The sequence below is a fragment of the Passer domesticus genome, chromosome 2 (assembly GCF_036417665.1).
Source record: "Passer domesticus isolate bPasDom1 chromosome 2, bPasDom1.hap1, whole genome shotgun sequence".
Classification (NCBI taxonomy): domain Eukaryota; kingdom Metazoa; phylum Chordata; class Aves; order Passeriformes; family Passeridae; genus Passer; species Passer domesticus.
Genome location: NC_087475.1, coordinates 126,295,177 through 126,321,038, shown reverse-complemented (window position 1 = coordinate 126,321,038; position 25,862 = coordinate 126,295,177). Strand labels below are relative to the sequence as shown.

The following is a 25,862-nucleotide window of genomic DNA, read 5'->3' as shown; positions in this document are numbered from 1 at the left end:
AAGAGCTCAGTTTATTTACTGTTCAATAATTAAACACATAAACTTGTGTTCACACTGTAAAAAGGATTGAACATGGGTTTGCAGGAGCAGCCTGTCATCCTCTCCATTCTAGAGCAACCCCAGTCCCAGGGATCCAGATTTCATGTGAGACCCTCAGGAGTTTATTAGATGGATGGAAGGAAAAACTGGGCAGAACTTCTTGGCTACTGAAGCTGTTTATCTTAGGGGTTTATTTAAAGGGTAAAGTAGATGTGTTCTTAACTATTTTTAAAAGCTGTACTCCCTTCTTCCTCTTTCCAGCCTTGGAAGTTTGCTTTCAGACCTGGATAAACCAGGATGTGTTGACAGCTCAAAAAAAAAAAAAAACCAAAAAACCCCAACAGAGAATGTTTAAGTTAAGTCTCCCCTAAATGATTATTCAGTGTCAGACCCTCTATCCACAGTGGGTGACTTGTTCAGTTTTGTACAGATAAAGAACTTTAGCCAGCTTTCACTCCCAAAAAAAAAAAAAAAAAGAAAAAAGAGGAGAGAGAAAGGAAAGCCATCGACTTTTAGATCCTAGGGATTATTACTGAGAGTTGTCCAAACTGTCCAAACTGTTGCCTCATTTATTGTTCTGTTTCATGGTGTTTTCGGCCAGCAGTGAAGCTCAGCTTCAGCTGGGTCATTTCTTCCACATAGTGTTAGAAGGAATAAATAGAAATATTTGAATATGTTGGTGCTTTAGATAAGGAAAAATGCTTGTCCAGGTGGATACTGGAAAACTATAGGTGCCTGGGATCCCTTATAGATGATGGGCTCCACTTGATTACTGGATTGGTGCTATTTTATTTTAGTGGTGCTTGGTTGTTACTCATTAAGTTTCTTATTAATCAATTTTCTGGGTTTTTTTCCATGGAAAATAAAATAAGCCAGTGCAACAAGTTTTATATTGGGAGATTTCCATATATTTCAAAATCAATTAACTTCTGTTTTATTGAGAAAACATATTAAAATTTGATGGGTAAGTTAATGGCATCAACATCAGTAAACACTCATTAGGGGGAAAATCCAGTGTAGGTATAGTGCAGGAACAGAACCTTAACACAGATTCACATTTTAATTTAGAGATGTAAAGCATTCTTTTCAATCACCAGAATTGTGTTGATTATGGCACAGAGTTATTCCTGCTATCCCTTGTTTAATTTTCAATATGTTTTCTGCTAGGCAGATATCCTGCCTGCTGCTCATTTCTCTAGCAATATACTCTTCACTGCCTTTTGCAGTTTAAAGGGTAGTTTGTCATATTTTCAACAAAAATAAAAGCATATTTCATACTGGTTGCAAACAGAAACTAATTGAGTAGGAGGAAGCCTACAGATTTATGAAAAAACCATCTCAGCACTGGTTTTCTTAGCTCTGCTTGTGTCCAAATATGGCTCAGAGCTTTTTTTTACCTTCACAAGCCATAAAGAGGTAATTTTAAAAAAAATTAAAATACCAAGGGCTGGTTACATTTTTTGAGATGTGAAATTTGTGAGCTCCTGGGTTTCCTGGATTTATTTCTCTTCAGGATGCCAGACAGATCTGTGTTTGCTTTTTGATTGTCTGTCCAAATAGACTGGCAAAAAATTTGCATTTTTCCTATCACATGGGGTTTTCTTGTATTTATAGCAGCATTTTGAAAGATATTTTCTGTCTCGTGTTGGCTTTCTGGTTTTGTTTTGAAATCTTTTTTTCTGATAATTTATGTTCACCTAAGGTAGAGCAAAGCATCTCTGTGAATGCCCTCCAGTAAATCTGGTTGGGAGTGGAATTTGTAAGCAGGATTATTTTTTCTGTGTTCCTAAAAGTGAATAATGCAGATAATACATTACCTACCTTCTTAAAAAGAGTTTTCAATTATACTGCTATTACCAGGTGTAATGATGCTAGAATTGCTTACTTTTATATAACAAAAATAATATAAGCTCTTACATATAATAAAGAGGTTGTGGAGAGTCACAAACAGCTGGAATACATCAAAATGTTTATTTTTTATTATTCTTGTAGCCTGCAGGTTGTGTGTTAAACCTTTAGGAAGCAAAATGCCCTCACACAACAAAACCTGGAAACGTGATCCAAGGTGCAGGCAGCTTCTGGGAAAGTCTCCTGCAGAAGGGTTTTGGTTGAGGGTTCCACCAAGAATTCTTATAAAGTACCTTGAAGAAATACTGAGATGTTGCTAAAACTGCATCCTGTCACTTTTTTTTCCCCCTGCAAAGAGCTCTCTACTTGTTCAATAGAAAAAGAACAAAAAACATACGGAATATTGAATATATATGGCAGAAATATATCTTCTTTTTCTCCAAATAACAAAGAATTTGGTGATCCTTGTGACTCCAAACACCCAATATTCCATGATGCAGGATTAAGAAATTATAATTTTTTACTTCAAAGCTGATTTCCTCTGTAGCAATAATTGCACACCAATAAGTGGTAAAAATTATGGGGTTGGGGTGAGTGGGTTGGTTGTGTTTATTTTTTTAGCAGTGGGTCTTGTCACCAACTTGATGGTGACCTTCATGCTTGTACTCCTTAATTTGTTAAAACTTCTTTCTGAGGAAAAATCCATGAGAAAAAGGGTTTTTGCTGTGTGTTAGTAAATTGAGCTCCTGAATGTTAAAAAAAAAACACCCTCACAGTACATATTTTGCAAGTTCATATGGCTTATCTACTGCTTTTGTTTGGGTTTTTCCCCTATGTGTGTCAGGCGCAAAGAAATGAGGCAAAGAACTTGTGAAGGAGAAATGCTGCAAACAACCTTGTGGGAAAGAATTTCAGTTCCCAAAATGTGTGTTCTTCTCGGGAAGCCACAGAGCTGAAGTGAGGTTCAGCTTCCAAATGCAGATATTGAATGTCTCTAAATTTGAGTTACATCGTCAAAAATAAAATACTCTCTGCTCCACGAAAAATTCTTTTCACTCAGCAGTGATATTTTCCTCTCTAAGTTGTAAAATTCCACCAGCTCCAATCCTGCCAGCGTTGTATATAAGAGGAATAAACAGATTTACTCTTTCAGGCACTTTCTGATGCTGTGTTTGACAGAGTCTCTCCCTGATTATTCTTGCAGTTTGTCCAGGTTCAGGAGCGTGAAATGTTTGCTGATTCATGGCAGGATTAGGACGTGCTGAGGAAGCACTGCTGGAATTTAGCCTTGCTGGGAGCAGGGATGTGGCCTGGCTGCCTGATGGAATCAGCCTGTGGGAATTCTGCTGTTATACATTCTAAACTTCTGCGTATTTTATGTTGGTTTTTTTTTTTTCCTCACTGTATCTAAATCCTCACATTTAAAAAGCATTTTCCAGTAAAAATAATGGAACATCTGAGTGAGTGTGTGTCCAAGCCCATCCCGTAATTCTGTCTGGTTTTATTTTCCTTGAAAGCACAGTGTCAACTCTTCTAGAGGTGTCGCCTGTATTGGTTCTCCTTACTCTGCTCAAATTTGTGAGGTTGAAATTCACCTTTCTTCACCAATTTCAGGAAAGAATCCTCAGGAACGTTTGGCTGCTGCACTGAGTCACTTGGCAGGTGGTTTTGTGGGATATGAATCCCACTTCACTCAGGTTATCAGGGAGGGCACTCATCATTTTTGAAATGTCAGGTGTTTAAATCCATGACCAGAGGCTCCTGTTAAGTAAGATCAGAGATGTTTTTCCAGCATTTAAAAAAGAGCCAACCCAGCTTTGAAATAAAAAGAACTGTAAACTCTTTAGCCAGCCTTTATTATCCAAGAGATGTTTGTACCTTCCACTGGTGTGTATCTGATTAGGATGTGTTTAATCAGCTCTCTTCTGAGTACAGGACATGTCCTTTTAATGAAAGATCTTCTTTCTTTTTGAAATGGAGCTTCACCACAGGAACTGATGGATTATTGAGGTGTTAATGCTAAATTAATACTGAATAATTATTCAGGTACTCAGGGAGATCTTCCTCTCTGCTGAAGAAAGCACTTTGGTTTGCCAGCTGAGAAAGTAAAATAAATAGCATTTGTACTGCTTCAGTGTGCTCCATTGATTTGGGCTTTTTCTATCTCAACTTTTTCAGTGTTTTCCCTCCCTAGCTGCACTGCCAGCTGTCTCCCCACTCCAAATTATACTGTCACCAGTTCTGTAAACACCAGAGAAAACCACTTTTATATTAAATTCCTTCCCCTGCTGAAGTGGTCGATGGAGCTGGTAACCAAGTTACTAAAGAATCAAAAGCAGAGGAGCTTTTAATTAAATATAATTTGGCAAGGTGCCCAGAAATTTCCCTGTCGTGGGAGTGGGGAATGACAAACAAAATGAAGAGCTGCCACTGCTGCCTTTCAGAGTATCTGGAAGATGTATTTGCTTGGATGTGCAGATCCACTACCAAACAGTAATAAAAATAAAAATCCACAGAGCAGCTCCAGTGCCAAGGTGACCTTGTGCAAGTGGTTTTTGTAAGCTCAGGATGAGTTGTGATCACATTTCACAGGAAGCAGAAGAATAGCATACAAACCAAAGTCCTGCACGGTTTTAGGCTGTTGTTTGAAGGTGAGCAGCAATCCAGTGCCATGAATTGCCCCTCATTTCCATCAATTCCACACGATGCCACATTATTTTATAATTATCCCTGCTTGCATGTGGGCTCATTAAATCGTTCATGGGCTGCTGCTTAGGTGGGATTCTGTCACTGTGCTTTTAGGTGGTGTCTTTGTTTTTATTATTCTTGATTTTTTCAGAAAGCTTTGCCATAGGTGATTCAGTTTTTGGTCATCCCTGCCTTTTCTTGCCCACATAATGAATATCTCATGTTGATGGTTTCAGTGAATCCTCTTTTGCTGTGTGCAGTGTTGTGATTTCAGGTACATCTTCCCTGCCTTTAACCAGCACTGTATTTGTTTTTAACTTCTAAATCTGCCTTCCTGTGTTCCTTTCCCAAACAAATTAGATTCTCATTTGGAAAAGAGGGAGATGTCATCTCTCTCAGTGATGACTTTTTCATATTTCACATATGTTTTGATTCATTTTTGCCTCTATATTAGTGCCAGAATGTCTTTCTCAGTTGTCAAAGTATTAAAATGCCTTATGTAGCAACGAGATGACTCGAACTGAAACTTCCTTCCAATATTTACGGAAATATTTGATACAGAGCATTTTTCTGTTTAATTTTTTACACTTAAACTCCTTGTTTGTGAAGCTCTAAAGCACCAAGCCCTTGTGTATTAACTTTCCACAAGGTTTTAGTTCACTTCTCTCAATCTCTTGCCTATTTTGCCCTCAGTGATGCTTTCCTGTTCCCCTGATTTCTGCAGCTGCCAGGTCACACCAAACTGATTTACCCTGGTTATTGGGGGGTTTATTTGTGTTCTAAGTGCTTCCAGGTAGGGAATGTTTCCTTCTGTGTTTGTACAGCACTATGTAAATTTGCAACAATATATAAATGTTTGCTAATGACCCAGCCCTGTGGAAGTCAATAAGTCACATCAAGGCTGAGCTTGATGTGCTGTGTTCAGAACCACGGGGTTTATTTAAAGAAAATCAGGATTGAAAAAGGTTGGAATGGAGAGATGAGCCCAGACTGCAGATTTGGAGCTTGCCCTGCGCTAAATAAAAGTTGTTTTTAAAAATCTATTTTCTACCAATGCTGATTTAAATATGAATGCAGTTCACTTTGCTCCTGATTCTGTTTTAGATCTTTTTAAACCAGATTTCATTGGTTTTCCTTAGCAGAAATTTGCTCTTGATGTGTTTGCTTAAACCAAGACTTGAGAGAGCCCATCTGCACTCTCCAGGCTCTGTGTCAGCACCGCTTCTTTTTGGCTTCAGGCATCCCTGTGAAGAGCATTTTCCTTTGCAAAACCATGGAATTTTAAACACACATTGGCCAGTGTGTAAAATACAGTACCAAATGAAGTTAGTTTTATTTTTACTGAGTGATCTATTTAATTTCCCTGCTTGATCTCAGTTTTAAAGCTTTATTCACATCTTTGTGTCTGGGATTAATTTGACTTGGCACACTGCAGTGTCTCTGTCTCCCAGGAGCAGCTGATAATTTACAATGAATTTCTTTTTCCTCTTCTCCCTATGACTTGTATCAAAGGTTTTTCTCTGCACAACTCTGGATAATATGCAAAGAGCAAAAATATTTTAAGAACAAATAACTGAGTTACCTGTGATGATTGGAAACTCAAACATGGCTCAGCTTGTAATGAGTCCAAAACTGTTATTTACCAGAACATCTTTGGTTTGCAGCAAAGAAACCTTTGAATAATGAATGGTGCCTCTATCTGTGTAGCTGTACAGAAAATACTGGGCTGGAGGCCTACAGTGAAACGTAGGAGTTGACAAACGTGTGTTAATTATATCTAAATTAATAATATAATTCTGTGTGAGAGAAGGAGAAAATGTGTTTTCTTCTAGGTATAATAATGATGCAAATAAGAAAAATTGACAATTTGGAACTGACTTTTGAAAGATAATTTGTTATATTTTTTTATTACTGCTTCATTGTCTTGTTTTTTTAAGTGCCTGTTAATTTTTGGAAAGGCTGAGGCTGATGTGAGTGCCTGTAAGGGGCTGTGTGTGACTGGGCTGGTGAGCATGAGCTGGAGCCAGGACACGTCCCTGGCTGTGTAAATCACCAAGTGCCCTTTAATCACCTGCATTTCTCAAGGAGTTGCAAAGGAGGAGTGGGACGAGTGTTATTATAAAATCATGGAATGGTTTGGGACGTTAAAGCTCATGGGCAGGGACACCTTCCACCATCCCAGGTTGTTCCAACCTGGTCTGGAATGATTCCAAGGATGGGGCAGCCACAATTTTGGGTTGTGCACCCAGTGATGTACCTGTGGGATGTTGGAGAAACCCAGTCCTGAGTAAAATCAGCATTGGGGCATCTTGGTGATGGGATTTCTGGTCATGGTTATGGGATTTTGGACAGCAAAAATGTCGTGGGGAGAAGACTGCTAAAGCAGGCTGGATTTGTTCCCCCTTTAGTGAACACTATTGTCTCTGTCCTCCCATTTGTATCCTAAATGCTTTTTGTCCTTCCATCAGTGTTGTGAATACCTGGAACAAAAGACCAGTAATAATTAGTTTCTAAAACTGAGTAAATGAAAGAGCAGAACTTTTAGTGAAATCCAATTATGTACCATCATATATTAAGTTGGTAGTGGTGTTCTCATATCCCAAAATCAATGGCATGCCCTGCAGGCATGTTTTAATTAAAATAGGAAATATGTATATTATTTTAGCCCTGCTATAATAGTTAATTCTGAAATTCCTGATGATTTTCCTGAGTGAGTATAAAGTTCAGTCTCTGAATAAACCCCATCCTCTAAAGGCTGAGTGAATTGCACCTGACAGTGAACAAGGATTGGCAATCCAGAGGGAGTTTGCAGTAAATCAGGGAATGTTCCTGGGGCTGTCGAAGGCTTCCTCTCTCCCAGAGTTACCTCCAGAGCTCGAGTGAGTGTTGGCAGCAGCAGAGCTGAGAGCAACCAAAAAAGTGTCAGGGATGAAGATCTACGATAAGCACAGATGGAAAGAGCCAGATACAGGGAAGAAAACAAAGCAGCTGGGGGGTGGAATTTGGTCCCTGGTGAAAGAAGAAGTGAATGGTGAAGAGCTGTGGAACAGCATAAAAAATGAGATTATGGCAATGGCTGCTCAAGTTTTGTGTTACCAGGCCAAGACAAAGAAATAGAGGTGGGAAGTGCTAGAAATGGAAGGGGGGGATTTAAAAAAGGAGATTGAAGAGATGGACCAGACGGTGTTGAAAATGGAGATACAAAAATGCCTGGCTGGGTTAAGAATGGTCAGAAGAGTGTGGAGAAAAACTGGGTAGTATGGCAAGGTAAGAGAAACCTGGAGTGGAGCACTGGAATCAAAGATGTCAGTGCTGAAAGACAAATAATAATTGAGAATATAAACACAGAAAGTGAAAGATATTTGGAAGACTTAGGGAGTGCCCAGAAGCCAATAGGTAGGCTGATCCCAGAGGAGATGGCTGCAGGAAACAGGGAGAGAGAAAGTGGAGTTACTGGAAATACAAAGCACTCAGTATCTTGGCAGAAAAGGGGAAAATCTGAATTCTGTGTGTTAGAAAAATCCTGGAGGAATTCCAGCCAAGCAGGAGACATGATAACGGCTGCGTACATGTGATGAACACATGAACAAGAGTCTCCACAATTTATTTGTAAATTCTGTTGAATGAGGAAAAGTGGCAACACTGTCACTGATAAAAGGAAGATTTGATTAAATCACTTTAAAGCAACGTCAGAAACTGCCCAAGAAATTCTTGTGAATTGAAGTTCAGTGTGAAGTTGTAGGGATCTGAATGGAAAAGAGGTGGTGATGGAAATGAAGCCAAATATCCATCAACTGGAAAAACAAAGCGTGTGGGCTTTGGAAACTTGCTTCAAGGGTTGGGGGATGTTGAGCTGAAGCAAAAAAGAGCATAAAAAATAAGTTCTGAAACACTATACTAGTAAAATTTAAAAAAACCCAAGACAATTGCCTCCTATATAAACTTTTATCTTTACTGACTCCAGGTACAGGGCTGGAATAGCGTCAAAACCTGTGAAGCAAAGGAGGTGTTGGTCTTTAAATGTAGATTATCCCTTACACTGCCCCTGTAAATTCTACTCAGCCAACTTTGAGGCCCACTCTAAATTACATGGACATACCCTTTTCTGAGGAATAAGTGAAGATTTTTAATTGGTTTCATTTTTATTTGAGCAAGGCTCAGATGATTATTTATTTTAGTCATCTGATACCAGCTGTAGAAACCTGGTTCCTTTAGAATCAGAGTCACAGACGGGAATATGTTGGAAGGGACCTTGAAGCTCATCCTGTTCCACCCCCTGCTGTGGGCACCTTCCATTATCCCAGGCTGCTCCAAGCCCCATCCAGCCTGGCCTTTGACACTGCCAGGGATCCAGATTTCTTCAATAATAGTGAGAATAAAGAATTCAGCTGCAGAGCTGAATCCTCAACCTGTGCAAAAGTCAGTGCTAATGGCACAGGTTGTTCATCTGTGACAGCTTCTGACCCATTAATGCTGCTCTGCATCCTTTTAGTACCTGGTGCTCTGTGGGAAGGGAAAGTCCTGCCCTTAGAATTATAATTAGTCATGCCTAACTTATAATTAATGAAGTTGGAAGCTGCTGGTTGCTTGGATCACAATCATTTGCCTGCGGTCTTTTTTGTGTCCTACTGACTCCTGGGATTCAGTGGGACAGCAGAAGAAGAGCTGGGTTATTTTCTACGTGAGTACTTAGATGGAAAATTGATATTTGGGAGGCGTGAAAAGCATTTGAGGTAAAAATGGGTGATTCAAGCCATGGGCTTTAAGGAGCTGTGCTTGAAATATGAGAAACATTCTAGCAGTTATTAAGGATAAATTTTACACATTTTAGTAAAGTACATTAAAATAAATAATCCTGGAGGACTGAAGTGGAGCAAATTCATTGTCTTAGATTCCACATTGGTATTTTATTTATTCTGTGACCAAGATGTGGAATTGGAAAGAACTCAGTCAGAATCCAGGTTCCCAGATAACCAGATGACGTCCTGCCCAACTTCCCCAAACTTCCCGCTTGCGCCAGTGCTCCCAGCCTCTGGAGCTCTGCCTTCCAGCTGAAGGAGAGCTGCCATCGCTCAGCTGCTTTGTCCCGTGGCAGAACACAAGGAAAGTGTCCAATAGGATGAAGAATACATTTCCTGGGCTCTGAACTCGGGCTCTGACCCCTGCTATCCGCGCTCCAGTAGGATCATTCCAGGCATCTCCCCGCTCGGCCAGGGGATGTGTTGCTATCTTCCGTTCACATTCCCTCCCTTCTTTCTCTTGGTTTGTTTTCCACATGACTGGGAAACAATTGCTTCTTCCACATGGAGCCCTTCTCCCATTCCTGGGAAAATAGCAGGGAATGGGGAGCATTTGCATAATCGTCTTTAGTGCTATTGTGGGCGGGCTTTGGATGCCGGCACGGAGTTGCAGACTGGCCACCTGTCCAGAACAAATGAACTTAGCTTTTGTATAACGTTATCTGGTTTTCCACAGTGTTATTTTTGTGTAATGAATAACTCGATTAAAATATTATAAAACCCCATCATTCAGTAAATGTTTGTGTTGGGTTTAAATCCCCCCTGGCAGGAGTGGGGAGGGGGACAGAGTTTCCTCTTCCTCTGTTAGCACAACTATATTTTCAAGCTGCCTCTGACATAGTTTTATAACTGCCTTTGTGAAATTATCCTCATGAATATTAATTAGGGGTGTGGGAAGGAAAAAAAAAACCCAACCCCAAACCTCAAAATGATTTGCATTCATCCTTGTATAAATGATAAATTAAGTGTTGTCTAATGTTTTCTAATGGTCCATTTCACCTATGTAAAACAATTAATTAAACAGTTGGCCTCTTAGGGAAGGAAGAAGAGGAGGGTGCTGAGGACACCACCTCTGCTGGGGCTGCAGCACGAGAATCAAGCTTGTTCACTATTCACATATGTGACTTTTGCATGTCTCAGTGTTAGTCTTTGATCTCTTGGACTCCTGAAATCATAAAAAACTAATTCGAAAGGGTAAAAAAGAGACAGTGTGTTCCTATATGCAGGTTTGGGACTTTTGCCAGCCAAGGTGTGGGAAGGACAAACTCTGGGTGCCACATTTTATTGCACCTCAACCTTTGCCCCACAATTGAGTTTCGATTACTGCATTATGAGAAAGCAAAACAAACCCTTCCATACTTTCTGTTGGCCATAAATAACTTGTGGAGCTTAACCTGGACAGCGAGATTTCCATATTGCCCATTTTACTTTCATATTTGTATCTTTTATTGCCCGTAGTAAAAAACAACTGGCCAAAGTTCAGCCAAGTAAGCACCGCTAAATTATGACCCAGAAGGACATGGGTTTATTCTTCCCCTGCATTTCTCTTTTCCAGAGCAGTTAAAGGTAAGAACTGCATTGACCCAAAGCACATTATTATTATTATTTCATCTGTGCTTTTGAGCCCTTTCTCTGCTCCTCAGTGGCCGTGGCTTTGCTGCTTTGCTGTTTGGTGGCAGCAGATAAGAGGAGGGGAGTTTCTGTCAGTCAGCAATTGCAGTTCCACTCCTGAGACAAGAACATCCACCACGGACATTGTCCTATCTTGTTTGGCTTCTGGCTCGTTCCTGGTGCACGTGTCCCATGGATTGGGTCCAGAGCTCCTCCTGCTCTTTTATTTCCCTTAGTTAGCAATCACTTGGAAATGCTTCTGGTGAGCGTTGTAGGTTACTGTGATTGATTTACGTGTCAGTGGTATCAGCTTTGGAATATTACTGGAAGGAATTATTATGGAGTTTGGTCTGGAGCTGCTCAGGAAGAGGTTGATGTGTCCCTCGTGTAGCTGTCAGTCAGCAGTGTTGGTTTAAAACAAACTTGGAATATCTGCCAAAGAATCTGCCACAGATCCTTTGCCGAGGGAGAACATTAAAATCAGGCAGTTGTGTTTTGCTGGAATGAAGTAAAATGTCATTATCGGCAGCAAGGAATAAATACTGAAAGTCTGTAAATTAAGAAGTTTAAAGCCAAATCTTCCTGCTTCAACAGTTAAAATTTGCAGATCCCTTTTCATTTTGTGTGAATAGGTGATTTATATATGTATTTGATACAAATGTAAGTGCTGTTACTATAACCCAGTTTAAAAACTGTTTTTGTTTGATTTGATACCCCTGCTATGGTTTGTAAACCCTGAGCCATTAAAGGTGTGTTTTCTCTACCTGAAATGTGATGTTTTAAAACCCAACAAACCAGTGAATTGGAAAATGGGGGCCCGTTGATGAACTGGAAATGTTTTTTAATCTTTTGCTGGTCTTTTTCCTGCTTTTCTTATCTCTCCTGTAGTAACTGGGAATTTACTTCACATTTTATGCTCTCAACCACTGAGTGAAGACCTGGAAGTTGCCTAAATCATAGCCCAAATTTCAGATTTACAGCTGTGGATCAGTGCAGTGTTTACAGGAGCAGTTCTCCAGATATGACTGAATTTGGAGGATTTAAAGTCGGGCTGTCGAGTGCAATCTGATCCCTTTTGCCATTACTTATTGATGAGGTTTCCTAGGCTTTCCAGTTGTCAGCTTGCTGATGGAACTCCAAGATTTAGGATGTTATGTGGGTATGGGAATCTCACTCTTTGTTTTCTGATTAGGAGCCTGACCTCTGGTACCTCATTTTAACATTAGAGCAGACTCTGGTGAATAATGGTCTGTGTTGAAAGTGCATCCAGCTGGAATTGCGTCTTGGGATGGGGGTAGGGGGGACTGGAATCTTTGGATGCCATCATGAAGCAATTAGACAAGCTACTTAATAATTTATAGCTTGCTGTCTTAAGGGTTGTAAGCGTTTTGACTGAAGAGGGTTTTGTTTAACCTTTCAGGGCTCTCTGTGAGGCTGAGATTGAGCTTAGAAATTATTTTCCTTTGAAGAGCGGCAGAGAATCCAGAGCCAGATGACTTTGTCATCTATTAATTAATGCTTTGTCTTGCTACCTAAATATAAGAGTTTGCTCGGCTCTCTTACAGCTTCAGTGTGTTGTGAATAGAGAAAAACCTTAGGGAAGCAGAAGGCGAACAACAGGGGTTTTTTGCAAATCTTGTTGTTCTTAAATTCTTTTTTGTTGAATTTGCTTATGACTTGGTGACTTTTTTGTGTTCTTTCACCTTCAATATTAAATATAATATTTAAAATAAATATAATATTTCCTGGGGAAAATGTAATGCTGGGGAAGGGAAGAAAGCAATTGCATATCTACTAGATTTCAGTAATCCTGGTGTAATTTCAGTATTCTTGCTGTTTATATTAGAGTGACTTAAGCATTATACAGACACCTTCCAGTGAAACAACTAGTAATTTAGCATTTAGTGAAGTAGTGATTTGTCCAATCTTTGTTATATCAAAGGAAGAAAAGCCCACCTGGGTTTTCAGATGCAGGAGAATGAGGGGCTCCACTTGCCTGGAGATGTACAAAGGCCAAGAACCAGAAATAAAGTGCAAAACTCTGTCTGTAGGAACTGACTCCACCGGCTCTTCTAGAAATGTTGTAAAATTAAAAAGTTAGGAGAGATTTCTAATGATAGTCTGTCAAGCATTTGTCTGGAGAAGAGAATATTTGTTAAATATGTTGCCGATATTCTTGGATGTGACTATTTCACCTCCTGTCAATGTGCAGCTGCTTCAGATATATAAATAAATGTATCAATATATACTTAAATATAATAAATATATACATACAGACAGTGGGAGATATTTTGGATGGCCAGATTCAATAGCTGGATTTTTTTTTGCTTATTCCCATTGTTGTAAGGATATTATTCAGGGTTTAGACCTGTATTTGCTTTTATATTGCTTTGAATTCAAGTCTGAAGTGTGGCACAGTTTCCTGAATTACAGTGTGGATTATTTTTTCTCTACATTATTGTGAATGTTCCCTTTTTGCCATTAAACTCATCTCTTTTTCCAAGGACTCTTCACTTTTGGGGAGCTTCATTACACAGCATCTCTTGCAATATGATTGTTAAATGTCATTGTTTTCTCCTAAAAACTTTCAGCCTTCCCACTTTATTTCTCCCTGCTCCCCCTGTGAGTGTGCTTAACAGAACCCTTTGGATAATACTATTTCTGCTTTAAGGACTGGAATCTGCAGTTTTCCTTTTCCCTCCATCTCATCTGCTTCATTTTCAGTAGGAATAATTTGTGGTTTTCTTGTGCAGGGCTATTTCTGTTGGAATAACCTTGTAGTTGCTGATACTTATCCATGGAAGCTATGGATTTTTTTTTCTCCCCCTTGTATTTTTTTAGAACCAAAGATTAAAAATATTATCTACTGATCTCTGCAAAGTGAAAGTTGCTCCTTGATACAAAATAGGAATTTTCAGTACTCATCAGGACTTGACTTTGGATGCCTTTTACTCGATGTACTGCAGGGTGAAATAGAGCAGCTTCGTGGACCTGCTGTGTAATCTGGGATTAAATAAAGGTGCTGATGTGCTGAGATCAGTGTGGTGGGGACTGACGTGGTCTCATTCCCTCCTGGGCTCACTTTATTTGCATTATGTTAATCTTTGCATGGCATTTTTTGCCTCAAACTTGAGTTGTTGTTGCCATATTTGATTTTTGGAGGTTTTGGTCTCTGTCCTCTGCTTGGCCTGATGTTACAGAGTGCTGACCCAGGGCACTCCCAGAAACCAGAGCAGAAAAATCTGCTGCAGCCTGCATTTATCTCATTTAATTTGCTGATCTGGAACTGTAACGGAGAGCTTTCATTTATCAGTGCAGCAAAACCTTGTTCTAAACGAGCTGGACAAACCACCCGAGGTGTTGTCTCTTAACACTTGTGTGTGAAATACAAACTTGTTTCCAAGGAACTCATTTCAGCCCTGTTCTTGGCTAGTTTGGCTTGTTATCAGCATGGACTTTGAATTTCAGGCTTTTCTGGTTTATTTTATTAATATCCTAGTAAACTTGTGGCTCAAGAGCTTCTCTCGTAAATATCAGTAAATAAACAAATTAAAGATTGCCTTTGCCGTCTTAAGAATAAGAACCCAAAGAAATTTGGTCCAAATAATCTTAGTTTGCTAGGATTTGAGCTTTTGCTTTTTTAAGGATAAGAACCCAAGCAAATTGGTCCAAATAATCTTAGTTTACTAAGACTTCAGTCTTCGGGGGTGTTTTTGGTTTTTTTTTTTCCTCCCGTGTTTTGGGACCTGCCCTGGAAGCGGTTTGGAAATTTTCCAATTTTGAAACTAGAATAGGAGGACATTTCATATCCCTGGTGAGAAATTAGCCCACAATCCCTTCAGAAAGCAGAAAAGCTACCAAGGCCCCAGTGTGAGGCGATGGCAGAGATTTCTGTGCCTCACCTCCCCACTCCCCCTCCTTCAGAACAGCCCTGCACCTCTCCGTGCCTTCGTTTGCAGCACCACAGAGCTCCCCACAAACCCCACGCGGGCTGGGAGGGTTCAGACACGAGGTGGGGGAAGGCAGGAGGTGATGCCCAGCTCAGAGGAAGTGTGCCATATGCTTCCCAGTGCCGAGCTGCCAAACTCAAGCCCTTCCCTATTGTGTCGGCGCGGCGCGCACCAGATGGTTCCTTTCCCCCGGCACTGCCTTTTCTCCCTCGTTCTGTCTGTCTGTCTGATAACACCAATTCCAGGAGCTGCACGTGGGAAATAATGCACAAACCTCTAAAAAATAATGAATAAACCGCTACAAAAACCTTCCTCTGGGTGGACCTGTGCTTAGCCAACGTTGAGCCTGAATTAATGCATGTTTTCCTTTCCTTCTCTCTCTGTGTTTTCTATTGATGTGATGATTTTTTGTTTTTTCTGAACTGTTGCTGTTAAATTCTTTCTTAACTGAGCAGGAAGAAATTTCTGTTTCTTTTTCTTTTTTTTTTTTTCTTTTTTCATGTGAACAAAGTCAAACTGAGTTGGACTCTGATGTTCTTGGCAGCTCTTGTAGAGTTGGCTTGCCTTCTGACTTCAGAGAAAAATTGCTTTCTAATAGACTGTTTTTCCCCTTAGTGAGTGCTTTGGCACCTGTATCCTGAGTTGTGGAAGGGTTTCTTTTTTTCTACAGATGTTTGAACATGAACACAACCTTTAACATCATTGTGTTATTGCTGCCAGCTTTTCTGTCCTGTTGAAAATAGAGATTTTTTTTCTAAAAAATATCCTTGATTTAAAGTACTACCATACTGTGAAACAGCAAATTTACCCTCTAAAATTCTATTAAAGGCACTTTAAGATGGCTAAAATGTTACTTAAAATTTTGTATTGTTTGCATAACTGTGTTCTGCAGCCTTAAATTTTGCTTTCAGTCTCTGCTACTGTTTGATTTATAAAAGACAAAATAAAACCATGGCAAACCCCTGAAAATATAAGGCAATACTTTAAAGGTTCAGCTAAAGGAATGAGGATGTCACATCCTGTGTCCTATAGGATATATGAGGTATTAAGGAATGTGCTGTGCACTAGGTAATTTTGTTGTTAAGTTATTACTTCAGGGTTAACGTGGAGTCTTGGAAAAGTGGGAAAAGTGGGAAATTTTCTGTGGTAAATTAAGGGAATTACAAAGGCTGTGATCCCTGGGAATCCCTGCTGCTTGTGGGAAGCTGGATGTGAGCTTTGGAGCCCCCTTGCCTGGGAATGTTGGTATCTGTGATCTCCCCTAGACCCAGTTTAATTATTAATGGTGGCTCTGATGTGCCACATTCACCTGGGATCTTCTCATGGCAGCCTTCGTGTGGCTTCCCTGCTGCTGTGGGCACTGGTTACTTTTTCCTATAGAAAAAAAAAAAAGCCCTCAAAGAATTTTAGGATTTTCAAGGCTCTAAAATTGATTTGTTTTAATCACTTCTTTCCAAAAAAACCCCCCAAAACCGAAACAAACCAAACAGAATCCAAACCAAATTCTGTTCCCTGTGCTGGCACTGCTGAGGCACCTCCAGTCCTGGGGACACTTTTGGGTTCCTCAGGACAAGAAGGACATGGAAGGGCTGGAGCGTGTCCAGGGAAGGGAACAGAGCTGGGGAAGGGTCTGGAGAGGCTGAGGGAGCTGGGAAGGGGCTCATCCTGGAGAAAAGGGGGATCAGGGAGGACTTTGTGGCTCTGCACAACTCCTGACAGGAGGGGACAGCTTAGGGGAAACAGGGACAGAAGGAGAGGAAATGGCTTCAAATTTCTCCTGAAATTTTTGGAGGTTACCCCTTTCTTCTGTATTTCCATGCAGGACACAATCCCACCATTTTTTATGCTCTTCTATGAATGGGTATTCTTCTTCTTCTTCTTATAGCTGGAATTCCCCTCACCCAGGAATAAAGAAAGTATTTCTTCTTCTTTTTCTCCACTGAAGTGATGAGTTCTCCAGTCCCTTTTCCTGCATCAAGGCTCAAACTTTACACCAGAAGAATAGCGTGGCTTTGGTGTCTGCTGACTTAGAATGCTGAAAATGTTGTTAGGTATAACTGTGTTCTTACTTTGCTCCTCCTCAAGCTGCCTGATCAATCCAGCTGTTTCATGTAGGAAGTCCAAACCTTTGTTTTCCATAAGTGGATGGTGGTGCCAAAATTCCTTGGCGGATGGAAGCATGCACACTTGTCTCCCTGATTTCCAGGGAGCTCTTGGGTTGTTTGTGCAGCTGGAAGAGTTGTCCAGCCAAGGTGAATCATCTTCATCTGTTTTTCAGAAATTTAGGTCTCTTTCTCCTCTACTCTTGACATTTGTAACTCTACTTTTAGTGCAGATTTACGGGTTCAGAACAAACCCAGACTGTCAGGTGAGGGATTTAATTCCCTGGCTGTTGTAGAGTTTGTGCTGCATTTAATTATTTTACTGATCTGAGCATAACTAGGTGAGCAGTGGCAAACCTTTCCTCATGAAATCGTGGAATGGGTTGGGTTGGAAGGGACCTTAAAGCTCACTGGCACCAAGGACAAGTTTCTTGGAGAAAATGGAATGGTTGAAATGTTTGGTGGTGGTTGTGGGGCAAGTTGAGGCATCGTGGGGCTGTGGTGGGACCAGTGACACTTGGAATGTGTGCTGCAGCATCCCAGAATTTCTTTTTCATGCCAATATGTGTTCCCTGTGATACCTGAGGAAAAGAAAAGGAAACTTGAGAACTTTGCTAATTAATCTCAAACTACAAAAGTTTATGAAGCTGTAGAAACTGAGTCCTGTGCACAATTTTTATTGTCATCTTCTATTAAAGGAGTTGATTTCAGCAGGGCTTAAAGTAGACCTGTAGGGGTTAGTGTTGAACAGAAAAATATGAATTTTAAAATTATTTAATTAATAAGTAGTGAATTGTGAATAGTGGCGATGGTTTCAGAGGGAAATTTGTTCATGTAAACTTTGCCAGACAGATAAAATGCACTGAACTCCTTAAAAATATGGCATTGCATTTTCAGGCTGATTTTTTGGTTTTTACCTCATATTATGATGTACACAATTAAATTTATGCCGAAACCTGACTTAATTGCAGGTTCCATATTCTAAAGATAGACCAAGCTCAGAAGCTAATTACCAAATTCAAAATTAATTTTAAAATTTCAGCATGATAAACTTGAGAGTAGTAACACTTCGACTGTTACAAACTGATCAATAAATATTATGTGAAGCACTGCTGATTTCGGAGTTATCTGCCAGATGTTTTAGGGTGGGAAAAAAATCAGCTTTGTGCTCCATGGAGCGGGAGCTGTGTCAGTGCTTTGTAATCATGTGAACTTTTAATTAAGTTCCCACAGAATAGGAAATGCTGACCTGCTGGAGACACTTCCAGGGAATAACACAGAGCAGCTTCAGTGGCAGCACTGTGGAGAATGAGACAAATTCAGCAAGATTTCTCTCAAAATAGTAAATATTTAAAAATGGAATCCTCCTAAATGGCGTTATTAAAAAAAATACCCTGCACATGCTGTAGTTTATTAATTATGGTTTGTTGTTATGGTCAGTGCCAAGTCCTGCAGTGAGGATGGGAGAGCCACAATGTTGCAGCCACGACTTGTTGGTCTTAAATACAACTTTTTGTAGGTGTTTGAAACAAGACAGAGAGGTCACTCAGCATTCCTGGTTTACTCTGACATTCCCTTTGTAGCTCTTCCAGTGCTTCCCTGCTTTTTGAGCTAGTACAAATGTTTTGAACTGATTCCATGAGGCAAGTGGACTGGTTAATATGGATTTTTAATGCATAGTTCTGGCTTTGCTTAGGACATTCCATCCTGATCCTTCTGTTTAGTAGAGCAGTGGCTGCACAGTGTTCTCCAGCCAAAAAATACTGTGGAAGATGAGGTTTTTGCCATCCTTCATCAGCCACCCGAGATCTGAATTACAGGAAATTTTGGAAATTATTGCTACACACCTCACACGTTACAAAACTGGGAAGTATCTGGTTTTGGTCTCACTCAGCAAAACAGAACTGGTGGAGGTAATTATGGGGAAGGTGAGAATTTGAGAAACTACCCTTTTTTTTTAGTTCTAACTGGGGCTTTCCAGTTGGAACTAAAGGCTCCACGTCATGATGCTGTTGTCTGTCTTTCTGTCCAGCAACACTGAGCTTCCATTTGGATGGGGCAAAAGGGAAAATCAGCATTCCAGGAGTCCTTAGAGTCAGTTTGGTGCTTGTTGAAAGTGATATTTCTTAGCAGCTCAAACAGAGAAGAAAAACCCCTGTACCTGATAGCAGCGCTGGTTAAAACCCTACAGAAAATCCTTCAGACTCATATTAAAGGGATGCTTCTGGCTGGGATCCCTGGAACCAGCAGGAAATGGTGGTGAGGGGGTGACAGCCGTGTCCCCCATGTCTGCTTCAGCTGAGGTGTGAGACAGAGGAAGGATGTGGCATTGGTGTCCCCGAGGTGGTTCGTCTTCAGAGGGAATGGCAGAAGTGCTGCTGTGCCATCTCCGTGGGATTTGGGTGGTATTTTGTATTTGTGTCCTGAGAAACTTCACTTTGAATTTATGCTGGCAATCACACTTGTACATGGAGGAAAAGAGGTCTTTTGTCACAACTTCACTCTTTTTAGTCTTTTAATTTCAGGGAGGGATCTTAAAAATCACCTCATCCCAACCCCCTGCCATGGGCAGGGACACCTCCTACTATCCCAGGTTGTCCAGCCTGGCCTTGGACTCTTCCAGCGATCCAGGGACAGCCACAGCTTCTCTTGGCACCCTGTGCCAGGGCCTGCCCACCCTCCCAGGGAGGAATTCCTTCCCAAAATCCCATCTGTCCCTGCCCTCTGGCAGTGGGGAGCCATTCCCTGTGCCCTGTCATTGCCCTGACCCATGTGCAGGACCTTGCACTTGGCCTTGTAGAACCTCATGAATTTCCCTATTTTTAAGATTTCGATCTGTCTAAAGATCAAGGTCCAAAGTTGTTAAAAGTTTACCTAAAAGTTAAGAATTAACTCAGCCAAAAATGACATTGTCTAGTGCAGTAGGGTGGAAAAGAAATCTGGTTTATAAGGAGCAGTGTAAAGCAGTGGTTCCCCATCTGAAATGTGATCCAGGACTTTGGTTTATCTATTAGGAATGGGATTTGCTCAGGAAGCACAGACTTATGAACCAAAAGACAAACAAACTCCTTCTCCAGAGCTGCTAATGTGCCTTTGGCTCCAGGGAGAAGTGATGTGGTGGAAACCTCCTGATACCTTGTAATACAACCTGAGGCTCTGCCCCTTCCTGGGGTTTTCTGACAGTTTCTTAGGGACGTAAAGAAAGCCAACTCTGAAAAAGAACTCTGAGTTTATATAGAACAGCTTCACAATCTAGGAAAAGTTATTTCAAGTATAAGAAAGAATAATTTTAGATGGTTTAAACAGGAGCTCCTTGTGTTTTGAAGAATAAAATCAATCTTCAGCCCTTTTCCAACTTTCACGCTCAAAGATGGAAGGGGATTTTACTCAGATTTCTTCACTGGGTGCCTGGAAAGCTGGGGGATTTTTATTTGCTTGGATTAATGTACTTCCTCAGGGGTTGTAGAGCCAAAAATTCTGAGAAGAGAGTCCCTAAACTTCAGGCTGCCTGAAATACACTCGCTGGATAAATACTGGATGGTGCAATAAGAACATCAACGCAGACATTTTTAAAGGAGTCATTTAGCAAAAGGCTTTCAAAATAACCTGGAAGGTTTCCAAATAGCAACATATCCTTACTGTAGCAATTTAAAGTATGTCATTTAGAAAGTGAAAATAATTTCTCCACATGAATACTGAGCTTGGTTGGTGTAACTGGATTTATTCTGCTCAGAGTTGGAAGTATCTGTGATTAAATGATAGCCACGGTGCCACATCATGGATATTACAATTCATTTTTCTTGATGCCTGAAATCCTAAAATTTGGAAGCCAAAGACAGGAGAATTCAGAGAAAAAACAGTTGGAAGCTTAATGATGTATGGTTTTATTACTTAAAATCTGTAAGGTTATTCATAGTAAGGGAGACTCATAATGAGACAGAGAAAGAAACTTCCAACGCTGGTTTTGTGCCAAGTAGTACAGAATATGAATCCCTAGGTTAGCTGTGGATGCTGGCCTGATGAAAGGTCAGGAATATAATAGGTTAGAGAACATTTTGGTGAATAAATCTGAATTGGCTCTAGGTGTAGTCAGCTTGGCTGCAGTGGTTTTATCCTCTGATCATTTCCTGTCTTAGCCCTCTGAGTGTTGTTTTTGAAAACTGCGAAACCTTTGGAAAAAAGGGACAAACTTAGTGCCAGGGTTTTTTTAAAAAGGAGGGCTGAGAGAGGAAAAGTTAAATTATATCTTATTCAGATTGTTTTGGAGAGAATTAAAATGCTGCAAATGAAGCAACAGTTTTAACAAATGAACAAAGTGAATGAGAAGAGCTTTGACGTTTATTTTACTAAACCTGATTGCAGGAGTGCCTGAGGTGATATTTAACTGCTGTACATGAATTTTTTAGCTTCCCACTTTGTTTTCTTTGCTTTCTTGTCATGCTTCAAATATCTGAAAATAAAAAGAGAAATGAAGCAGCTTGGAACAAAATTGTGAATAAATGAATGAATGAAACTCCGTATTTTCTTGGAGTCATCTGATAGTGGGAAGGAAAATCTCATCTTGAGGAAGGAGAAGCATGGTTAGGGTTGCAGCTTCACCTTAAATAACCAGCCTTTCCTAACATTTCCAGGGAATTTTGCAATTGGTGCTGCAGGCACAGGGGAAACTTTTGCCTCTCATTAACCAAGTGCAGACCAACAGTCAGGGCACCTTTTGGGAAGGGCCAGGATGCACTGGAGAAGTCCATGTGCTGCCTGTTCCAGGCATTGTTTTCATTTTCATTTGGCCATGGAGCTGCTGCCTAAGGCCCTGTGTGAGCTCCCAACCCAAGAATTGTGTCTGACAGAGCTTGTGATGCCAGTGGAGCCACGCCACATCCTCCCTGGAATCCCTGCCTGAGTCCCTTCATTCTCATGAAAATACTTTATCTACCTCTGGTAAATAAAAGACCATTTGAAATAATCACTATCCCAGACTTTAGTACTGACACTGAATGGTTCTGCTGGATTCAAGAACCACAGTTCTCACCTCACAGGCTGTTTTGCATTTTCTGCTCCTTTCTCCCTGTCCAAATGTTTCCAAGAGATTGGCAAGGGTGTAAAATCTCTTCCAAGTTACTCCTGAAACTTGTGAGGCAAACATCTGTGTGATTGATAAAGCTCCCTCCTGAATTTCAGCTGTGTTTGAGTGAGTCAGGCTCCCCGAGCTCGCTGGATTTGGGTCAAATCTCACTGGTTTGAGAAAAAAGCTGAGGGCACTGGGGAAGTGCCTGAAATTTCTTGGTTTGGATACACCTCATTTCTTCATTTGTGTAGTAGGAGCATTCTTCAAAGTGTAGACATTTTGCGTTTTGGTTGTGTGGGGTTTTTTTGCCCTTTATTTTTTTGGAGGAGTCTCTGTGTGTGACAATTCCCCTTCATCCTCAGCCAGTCCTCACACATTGCTTCATTCATTTCACAGAATATTCTGAGCTGGAAGGGACCCACGAGGGTCATCAGAGAATGGCCCATACAGTCTTGCTCAAATGTGGGTCTGAAAATATCAGTCAAAGGCTGTTTTTACAGTGGCAGGAGAGTCTTGGTGTAGCTGTCAAATTTATTTTGGAACAACCAGCAGTACTGAAATAAAACAGAATTTTCCACAGTGCCTGCACCTCACAAGAATGACAAAGTACAACATTCCCAATGCTTTTTTTCCCATTTAAAAATTAAATACAGCAAAGCTCTTTTGCACATAAGCAATGGGGTGGGTCTGATAATAAGAATTAATACATAATAAAACTGTGACATTTTCTAGCTGCTAATAGAGAGTGTTAATTTGCAGCTGTTGATTAGTAAAAGTGTCTTCCACACTTCCCATGAAGTCAGTTTAATTGGGAGTAACCTTGCTTTTCCCAGAGAAGAAGCAAAGAGAGATATTGAAGCCTCTCTGTTGTGGAGTGTTTGCCTGCCAGAAGAGGACTTAGCAAACAAAATAATCAATAAAAGAAATAACCATGTCAGAAAGCTCCTGTGACAAAGAGAAGGGATCAAAATGATGCAAGATACCGAAACCACCTAAATGAAAAGCAGTCTTGAATTTGGCTGTCTGATAGTCCCAAAACTCAGTGTTACATCAGCTGTGTCTGTCATGCTTTCTGCTGTCAGTAATAGGTTTTTTTGGCACTTGCTGTCATCAGCACCTTCGGTTATTATTACAGATAAAAACCTTACAACTGTTTTGGAAAGTGTTGTTAATATGACTTTTAAAAAGTCTTCTAACAATGATCTTTTAATTTGGGTCATCTCCCTCTCTCCTTTTCTAATTTTAATCCCTTTTGTAAGCATTATGGCAAATATTTTAAATTTTTTTTCCTCCCCAATACCTGCCACAACTGGCTTTATTAGATAATATCAATAAATAGATTTGGGGTGTGAGGTCTGGTGATAGAAAACATCAAATAGGAGCTGCAGCCCTGGGAAATACAAATCTGAGTGTATGTGAAATTGTGCTGATTTTTTCATGGATGCCAGAGCTCCAGGAGTGTTTGGACAACACTCAGAGTGGGATTGTTGGACTGTGCAGGGCCAGGAGTTGGATTTTGTGATCCTGTGGGTCCCTTCCAGCTCAGGATATTCCATGATTATTTTATCCTCCCTATTATCTTCATTTTTTTGAGTGGTTCTGTTGCTGAGCTTGTTCAGTTAGGAAATAAATGGTTAATCCCACTTGGTTTATGGTTTATTTGCTGACATCAGTGATAGGATTTCTCTGGGCAAAAATAGCTTTATTTATCCCTCTTGTGACTTTTTTGCATCTTAATTTTGGCAGAGCTTGTCCTCAGCTGCCAGCGAGTTTTTTTCCTATTTCTGAATGTTTGTTCAGCATCTTGAGGCAGATTTTGTAGTGGAGTCTGAAGAAGAAAGGGTGGAAATATGGAATTAGCACCAGGTGGAGTCATCTCATAAAGCTCCAAATCCCATTGCAAATCGCTCTGCCAGGGTTAAAGGAAATGCTATTTTTCCTTTTATCTAGGATTTTTTAATAGCTACCTAATGGAATTTGCTTTTTTTTTTTTAATATGAGGGAGCATGACTGTGCTACTAGTGATCTATTAGCAACATTTAATTTTTCTGTGTGAACACATTGATCAGATCATGGCTTGGTGATAAATTTCTACCACTGTGTGGGCTGTGAGACATTAATAAAATCTTGTGCTGTTTGAGCTACTTCTGATTTTTTATTTTTTTTTAGAATTAATTCAAAGGTTGTTGCATCTTAAACATGGTATGGAAAGGGTAAATAAATGACACTGGGCAAAGATGTCTCACCCCAGGCTCTTCCTCAGGACTGCTCTTCCAAAATACTCCTGGGGGGTTGATTCTTAGCTGGAGTGGGAATTTTCACCCAGTGAAAATTCACACTCTCTGAGTGTGAGAATTTGTACATTTGCAGGGCTGGAGATTGTTTGCTTCTTTGGGTTTTCATTTGTCTGAGGTAAGAGCAGAAATGGTGCTTCCATTACCTTTGTTTTTGTGGTGATGGTTTAGGTTGCAAAGGATCTTCAAGGACTTTGAGTCCAGCTGTTGTCCCACCACCAACCCATGTCCCCAAAATGGGGTGTGCATTGATATATTGAGGAAATTGGGATATGCATTGATATATTGAGGAAATTGGGAGGTATATAGACATATTGAGGAAAATAGGATATATATTGATGTATTGAGGAAAATGGAATGTATATTGAGGAAATTGGGATATATATTGACATATTGAGGAAATTGGGATATATATTGATGTATTGAGGAAAATGGAATATATATTGATATATTGAGGAAATTGGGATGTATATTGTCATATTGAGGAAATTGGGATATATATTGATGTATTGAGGAAAATGGAATATATATTGAGGAAATTGGGATATATTCTGATATATTGAGGAAAATGAAATATATAGTGATATATTGAGAAAAATGGGATGTATATTGATATATTGAGGAAAATGAGATATATATATATTGATATATTGAGGAAAATGAAATATATCTTGATATATTGAGGAAAATGGGATATATATTGATATATTGAGGAAAATGGAATATATATTGAGGAAATTGGGATATATTCTGATATATTGAGGAAAATGAAATATATCTTGATATATTGAGGAAAATGGGATATATATTGATATATTGAGGAAAATGGGGTATATATAGATGTATTGAGGAAAATTATATGTATATTGATATATTGAGGAAAATGGAATATATATTGATATATTGAGGAAGATGGGATATTTATTGAGGAATTGAGATATATTGAGGAAATTGGGATATATATGTGTATATTGAGGAAATTGGAATATATATGGATGTATGGAGGAAAATGGGATCAGCAGCCAGAGGAGGGGTCGCTGTGGCAGCAGCTGCCCTTCCCTCTGTGGTTATAAATGAAACCCTGCTGCTTTCTGACCTTGAGTATGAGAATGTTGTTATTGATTTCCAGAGGCCGTGCAAAACGAAACGCGGGGACTGAAGGGTGCAATTAACATTAATAATTAAAGATGAGCTGCATTTGTCAATCTCTTGTCTGAGTATGGGCTCCTCCTGGGAGCGGCAGAGCTCCTGCAGCCTCGGATGATCCGAGCTGGGCATGCCAGGGTGGGCTCATGATGATCCAGATGTTTCCTGGGTTCTGGGAGCCCCTGTCCTGATGCAGAGAAATACAAATTGGGGTTCTCACAGCTGGCACAAGCTCAGCCCTTTCCCTTCCAACATTGCCACCTCTGTGTGGGAATTTGTACTTTTGCTGAGCTGGAGATTGTTTGCTTCTTCGGGTTTTC

At 40.2% G+C, this 25,862-nt stretch overlaps 1 protein-coding gene across 4 annotated transcripts in view; it reads left to right on the top strand.

Moving 5' to 3' along the window:
- The window catches only part of FCHSD2 (FCH and double SH3 domains 2), a 119,760-nt gene that overhangs the window by 34,933 nt on the left and 58,965 nt on the right, over positions 1 to 25,862 (top strand). The window lies entirely within an intron of this gene.